Below are 7,911 nucleotides of genomic sequence, written 5' to 3'. Positions count from 1 at the left end.
TACCTTTGAAGGGTATGGCTTGTACAAAAGTTACTTCTGCAAGTGCATCTGAGGGTGAGAACTGTAAAAGCCTGGTTTGATGACAGCCTTGTTTAATGCATGTTTTAACAACCTGTGAAGATTGCAGGCTGCCAGAAACTATTAGAGACTTCATAAAAACAAGACGCAATGGGTAAATTTCTCCATCCCTTTTTACAGTTGTCTGTAACTTATTGACTAGATGTACTACAGATGATTTAATAGGCATCTTCAGGAGAATCTCTCGCTCACACATGCAGAGAGAGAGAGAGACCTTATGAAACCCTAGGAAGAGAAAACTCTTTACAGGGTGTGTCTCTCCATTTATCAAATGGATTGATAGAAAAGTGGGCATGCTTTCATTGGAACCTAGTAAAAATGCTTCTTTCATTATATTGAGACAGAGAAAGACAGAGCAGGGGCGTCTGAAAGATAAGGAAACTAAGACAAATGAAATTAAGTTAGAGAGAATGCAAAAACAACAGCAATAATAGGTGGAGGACAAAGATGATGAGGGAGGAGGAGGCAGTGGCGGCACTGAAATTAAAATCCACAATATGCCACAATGGGGATGGAAAGCAAGTTAGCTCACCTCTCTCTGACCTGACAGTTAATGCTGGACCAAGATACCTAACTACTCCAGGGACTTTAGTCTCCATCCTTGACCTCAGTTAGGTGCCAAGGCTGAACACAAACCTAGAAACCAAGCTAATAACTTTTAGGAATCATGAAATAACTTGTGTTCACCATAGCCTAGTAGGAGAGAAACACTGGCCAGTGTAAGCACAATAAAATTCTTTTCTGCATTCACCCATGCTTCTGAAATAACTGATAAAAAACGTAGTGTTTAAAATGCAAATTGACCTCTGCCTATGACTTACTTAATCAGCTGTATTTTCTTAAGTTATTCATCAGTGCTTTTCAGCATTTCTTCTTTCTTCTGTCATAGTTGCCTGTGTCCTCCTGAAGGACCAACAAGGGCAGTGTTTTCCATGTATTTGCTCAAATTTTTCATTTGGCCTTTTTCAGGTGATTTACAGGTGATTTACAAAGCATAGAGTACATATATCGGGAAAATCTGACAGACAGACAGACAGATTGACAGCTTTTATTATGTATTGTGTGTTGCCTTGACAACTTCAGATCCAGAGAAACTCAGATGCTGAATAAATAAGGAAATACTATATGCATGCGCGCGCACACACACACAAAATCTCAGACTTGTTCTACTAGATTAGCAGACACTAACTGGTTGCCAATGAACTGCTTCATCCGTGTTCTATGGAGGCTAACTGATCCATAGAACATGGAAAAGTGCTGTGATGGATTTATTATCAAAAACCGTTTTCCTGGAAAGCTAAGCAGTGGCATCAAAGTTGCAGAACAAGAGCATGTTACTTGTGCCAATGAGTCTGTGTGTGTGTTTGGCTTCTAGTCAGAGAGAGGCAGAGCATTACAAATAAGGAAAACAACATCCAGTGACCAGAGGGCCAAAGTACTTGTAAGCAACTGCTGGAACTAATGGCAGAACCATATGAGATGCAAGAAATAAAGAATGAAAAACAAGCCATTCTGAAACCACTTTGAGTTAACACTTTTACTGGTCTAGTGCAATCAAAATGAGGAGTTTTAAAATAATGTAGTGGCCTTTGCATGGCAAATACATGGACATGTGAGAAATATAGGTAATGGTCACAAATATTTGGCATTTTTACACAAGTTTGCCAGGGTCAAAATATATCAAATGGATTGAAGGAACAGATTGTTTGTACCCTGCAGTGTCCCTGATTAACCTAGAGCTGCATTTAGAGATTTGTCCCAGACTCCTTGGATTTGATGTAACTTCGACCAGCTGTCTACAAACATTTTGGCCTGTGGACTATACCCTGGGCAGAGAGGTCTGGTGCTACACATGCACACACACATTCTGTGTGGCTCATTAGAGACAGCTGGGGGTTTTTTTGCTTCCCAAGCAGTCCCTGCACCTTACTTTCTAGTTTCCAACATCACTTCATTCAAATTCATTCAGGTTCATTCAAAGTAAAAACGGGCATTGTTTTAATTTAATTTAATGAATTAACATATCATTTAAAATAGATTTGATTTATTTTGCTGAAACACTATGCCAGTCTCTTTTAGGATATATGCAGCAGATATTAACACCCAGAGTACAAGGACAAGGGATGATGGGAGTAGATGGATATCTTAGCATGATGCAATAGGGTCACAGGCAAAGGCAGGAGCAAACAAGGGGTAGATACACAGCAAAGTGCAAACTGAGGAGCAGACGGGTAGCAAGACATGGTTCAAGGCAAAACTTGAAACAGCATGAACCCTATGATAACCAGCACAAAGACCCACAGTTGCCACCAAACTGAGCCGCACAGAGAAGACTTATAAAGCCTTTCAGAGCTCCCAGCTGTGCTGCATGATTGCATAGTCACCAATCCTTGCAAGTACCTACCAGTCTGATCCTGATCCTGCAGGCACTTGCATCATGAAACATGCTGCCTTTTGCAAACATGTCACCAGGGGGACCTGTGGTCTCCTGGTCCTGGGTAATACAGGTTTTGAGACCTAATTTACATTGAGGTGGTAGACCAGTGCATGTTGTGCTGCATGGGTGGGCAACTTGTGTCCCTGCAGATTATTTAGCCTTCACTTTCCATCAGCATTCAGCAGAACCACCAATGGGAAGGAATGCTTCAGACTGTAGAAACAGATTACATGGATGACAGTAGAAGCTGGTAATTCTTAGGTGTCTTCTTATTCATTTCAGATTTTAGTCTGAGTTTTATAGGAACTATCAATATTGCTGGATTCAATCCCCAAAGCAGGTTTACTATCATGGTGGACCATGGATAGCTTCTATAAAGCTCAAAATGAAAGCTGCAATGAATGAGGAGCTCCACTGACAAAGGAGTCACAGTCTCCCTTGTTAGTTGAATATTTCTCCATACAAAAGTGCATGCATTTAAAAGAATGTTGGGAGGAGGATCTGTAGGACATTTTGAATGGCCAAGTTGCATTAGGATACAGTGGAGTTTGGCCCTTTGGCATCCAAGCATTTTATAACCTAATGCATTTAGGATTAGTAGCCTCTTGTCTCTGTGTCAACCTGACTTTCTGTGCTAGGTAGTTACATCATACCTTTTTCTACCAGCAAAAGCCCTCAGTAATTGACTTAGTGTAAATGTAAGTTCTATTCAGTTAAAAACCTGTATGAAACTTCAGTGAAAAACACTTTAGCCCTACCGATAAAATTGCCATCTCTTACAAAATCACAATATCAAGTACTTGATGCACAACTTATTACATTTTTTCTCTTCAATTGCATTTCCTTTAAGTGAGGTACAGTATCTCATGTTTATTATTAAAATAAGCAGCTAGTCCAAAGTCAGTACTTAAATTAATGAACTGATGCTCCAATTTCTAAAGTAATGAAGACGACTTCTTTTGGATGCACTTGTGGACAAATTTATATCTTTAGTAATAGGAAAGTACAGTTTAACAAGTTCTTCTTAGAAAGCAACATTAAAGACTTTTATACTTGCACTACTGTAAAACTGTGACTAAGGCTATTCTGAAATTCATGCAGCAATTTGGAAAAGGAATTCAGGAGAAGAACTAATGTGTAAGCAAATAAGAAAGGGCATGAGCACAGGATTATATCTCTTTGATATTTAAATGTAAGGGAACACTTTCTAATATCAAGGATATTAGACCCAGAAGACTAACGACAAATGTAATTACATAGTGTAACTCTAATTCCAGTAGCATATATTTTCAACAAATTATTCCATAGGCTCCATTATGCTTCACGCTATTTCTTTATAATTGGGTGCAAGTCACTGCAAAGGCCTAAATTCAAATCAAAATCTTAAAAATTATAAATTCATTAGAAAGAGAGAAGTCTATTAAGTTATTAAAAATGATAGAACTGTTTGGTACCTGTTTTAATGTTACCTTCACCCCTCTTTTGTAAGCATTTCCTCTTTACTCTGTTATATTAATTCAGTGCTCCAATATTAGGGCATTACACTCTATGTAATTCCATTAACATATATTCTCCATCTCCCCCTCCCTCACACACACAACTTTTGTAATATACTAAACTGAGTATCAGTCATTATATATCAGTAGCTACTGCATGCAAGTACAAAAATTATGAATAGTGTGAGGCATCAAAGGATAGAGCTTAATATGGAAGATTTTGTCACTAAAATGCCTGACACATTTTGACTTAAACTTCCAAGTAACAACGGATACCAAATGTTAACATATTTAGATTTATTTATTGAATTACTGCCAGATAGTCAGAGCTCTTTGGGCAGTGAACAATAAACCCAAACAGCTGTGCGGGGGCTTTTTTCTCTTATGCCAAACCACTGATTCAGCGCAGTGCCAGGACTGGAGATACAACAAACATAGTGCTGTGCATATTTGAGCATTGCTATCACACATACTTGGAAAGCATCCATGCCTCTTGCCTCATATGAGGGTATTTCACAGGCAGGTTGGGGGTGAGAGATTTCTTCTTCTACTACTCTCAAAAGAAATTTCAGGTGAGAGGTTACTTAATCCACTCTTATTTTGTTATCTGAGGTTATGATAGTGCTGATAGAGTCAAGCATTGAATGATTCAAAAAGAGAAACAGGAAAACAAGTTAAATCAAGGGAACTAGAAAAGATAGTTCAGAAATTAGGCCAGGATTTGGTGTAACACAGCATCACTTCAGCCACATCTGTAACTTCCTAATTAAAGATGCTGACAGTATTGTGATTCAATAATTTTCCTGAATAAACCAGATTACATTAAAATGTACTGTTATATTTGATGAGATCTAAAATCTCCTGTTTTGTTAAAGTATACAATAAATCAATGCACAGTTTAACTTTATTAGTAAGCAGTTAGATATATCAGGTATTTCATTCTGCATTATATAGCTATTCTGTGTACTTTGTTTCCTCAGCATGATAGTTTTACAACCTCATTTGTTTTCAGATGTATAACCAATGTGCCTTTTATACTTCCCAGTGTTAAAACAAATAAAATGCAATATGCTCTTTGCTTCTGCTTTTTGCTTCAGAGAAGAATGAAATGCTACTTCTAATTTATACTTTCACATTTCTAAGAGATTGCACATTTTGCAGAAGTCCTTTCCCCTCCATATTTAAATAGGTGATAATATATTAAGCATGGAATCCTATGAACTCTTGACATTGGGGCTGGTGCTGAGGAACTGTGCCAACTTCAGTCAGCATCCCAGCCTCTTCCCCCTCCCAGAAGGAAATCTAGAGGGCTAAAATCAGGCATCTAGAAAAAATACTTATCATGACGATGGAAAGACCCAATGATTTTCATCTCCATGCCTTGCATGCATCCAGGGGATGGAACATAAGACTGTGCCCCCATTAGTAAAATTTGTTAGGCTTTAACAGCACCAATAGTTGGAAAGAGTCCATGCAAACATGGCACAGCCCTGTGTTTTACATTTCACAGTTCTCTGGCCATTTGTGAATTTTTCCAACCAGTGGCCATAAATATTTCCCTATGTGCCATCAGGATATATTTACAGGTTAGGTAAGACCTTCCTACACAAAATCCTCTCACAACTAACATAACTATTCTAATATGGTTCGAATGTGGTGGGCTATGCTTACTGCAAGAAGACTAGGACTGCTGAACTTCAGAGTGATGACCACACCAGTATGAATCCTACACTTGGAATGATCCAATTTTTTGCATATGATTTAGCCACAAAGAAAATGCTTTCTTATGAATGCATGATAAGAACAATATATTTCCAGATAATTACATACTAGAAAGATGGAGGAATTTATTCAACTACAGAAGGGAAAATATGAAACTTATCCATTGCTATGTGACAGGGTTGGGGAACTTCAGGCCAGGGCCCAACTCTAGCCAATCGAGCTTTCTGGGCTTCCCAGTATAGTCACATGCACCCTTCACTTAGCCCTATCACTTTACTAGTAGAGATGGTTTCATGTGATGATTTCCCAGCCTTGTTGCAGAAATTTTCCATTCTAACAGATTGAATTTCCTTCCCTAAGACATAGTTACTGGTAGTAAGAGCTTTAAGATACAATAAGCTGTTCCTACCCGTTTGTCTTTTGCCCTATCCACAATTAGCAGAGTTCACCCAAAGTTTCTTTGAAATGGAATTCAGCTCTCCATTTTTTTAATAAAGTAAGAGGTTTGAATATGCTTGAACACAAGCCTCTGCATATGGAAAGAAAAGCTTTACATTATCCTATGTGTCATAATGGATGCCATTTTTCTTGTTTTAGTTGTAAATTAAAAACAAATAAAAACTAGTGCTGCAGTAATAATTAATACAGCTGGCAAAAAATGATCTTCCATGCCACAATTAAAAATGTTCTGTTTATAATAAAACCACCATAATTTATACCTCTACCCATGTTCAATTTAATAATTTAATTTAATAAAACTTTTACATGCTGTCCCCTCATGCCTCGGCATCTTGGGACAGCTTAAGCTGTTCTTCATGCACACACATGCACACACACATGCACACACATGCACACACACACATGCACACACGCTTTTTTCTTAGTATCTTTCTTCACAATAACCCCATTTAGATCCAGGTATTGGGTTTATTTTTCTTAGTAAACAGTGGCTTGAATTTTGGTGTTAAAGAATTCATCATCTTAGACCATAGGTGCAGAAAGGAAACATTGTAAAAATGAGGTCAAGGCTTATGGGGAGCAGTTTGTCAACAGGGATATGGAACATTAAAATAGGCTGGGCCCTTTTACTTTTGTGCTTCTGTTGCCTACATCATAAAGGATATGAGGGGCTGTTTGTAGAATGGATTGGTCTGATGTATAGCATTTACTGCTTTGGACTGTATGTTTCTTTGGAACTCTTGATCAGTACAGCTGGGTTGATGGATTACCTTTCTCAGAAGACAGAGAAGGGAAGCTTTTGATATAATCAACCCCGCTATCTTATTATATTGATTCTGTGGGTTGGAGGAATTAATGTTATGAGGTTCTACTACTTATGCTGCAAAATCAGGTTTAAAATACAGCACTGGGGTTTGTTCAGCTGTAGTGCTCTGAGAGGTTCCATCTTATTCCTAGTTCTCAATAACATTTATATTGTGTACATATTTAACATTTATAAATACCTTTTTTATAGTCATTGACTGAGATCATCTGGGAATTTAGAGCTCCTTTTTGTCACCAAAATCATGGGAGATTGTGAAGCTATTGAGCTGTTGACTTAAGCTGGTCTGGGTGTTCCAGAACAGTTGGTTCAGAAAAGTATTGCATTCGCTTAGAAGGAGCATATTGATGGCACAAGGAGTCAGCTTTATGTCCTTTCTAAGTCCAGGAGGCTCTGAATAAATTGTAGTTCTTGAGGGAGTACCTTTATGCTTTGGGTACAAGACAAGAAAAAGCACTTTAAAGTGTGTTTACCACAGATAGGTTCACAGTAAAACAAGAGGTCCCTTTGATAGTCAAGTCCTAAACTCTATGGGGCTTTAAAGATCAAGACTAATACCTTGAATGAAACCAAGGAAGCACTTGGAAACCAGTTAAATCTTTCAGGACATTGGGCAGAGTTATTCCAATAGATGGGCAGGGTTATTGCAATAGATCTATTCAGGCATTCTAAGTCTGAATAGGGAAAACATGTGAATGGACAGAGTGCTCCTGCCCATTTCCCTCACCATCACTATCAGCTCATGGACAGGTTAATCTCATTATTGTTGCTGTTGACCAGGCATTTTAAATGGTCATATTGTATTTGTATTATATTGGTTATATAATTATATTGGGTTATATAATGGTTATATAACCATTATAATTATAATGGTTATATTGTATTTGTATTGAATA

This window comes from Varanus komodoensis, unplaced genomic scaffold, assembly GCF_004798865.1.
Source record: "Varanus komodoensis strain SLA01 unplaced genomic scaffold, ASM479886v1 scaffold4, whole genome shotgun sequence".
NCBI lineage: Eukaryota > Metazoa > Chordata > Lepidosauria > Squamata > Varanidae > Varanus > Varanus komodoensis.
The sequence above is the reverse complement of the archived record's forward strand: the minus strand, read 5'-3'. Positions refer to the sequence as shown.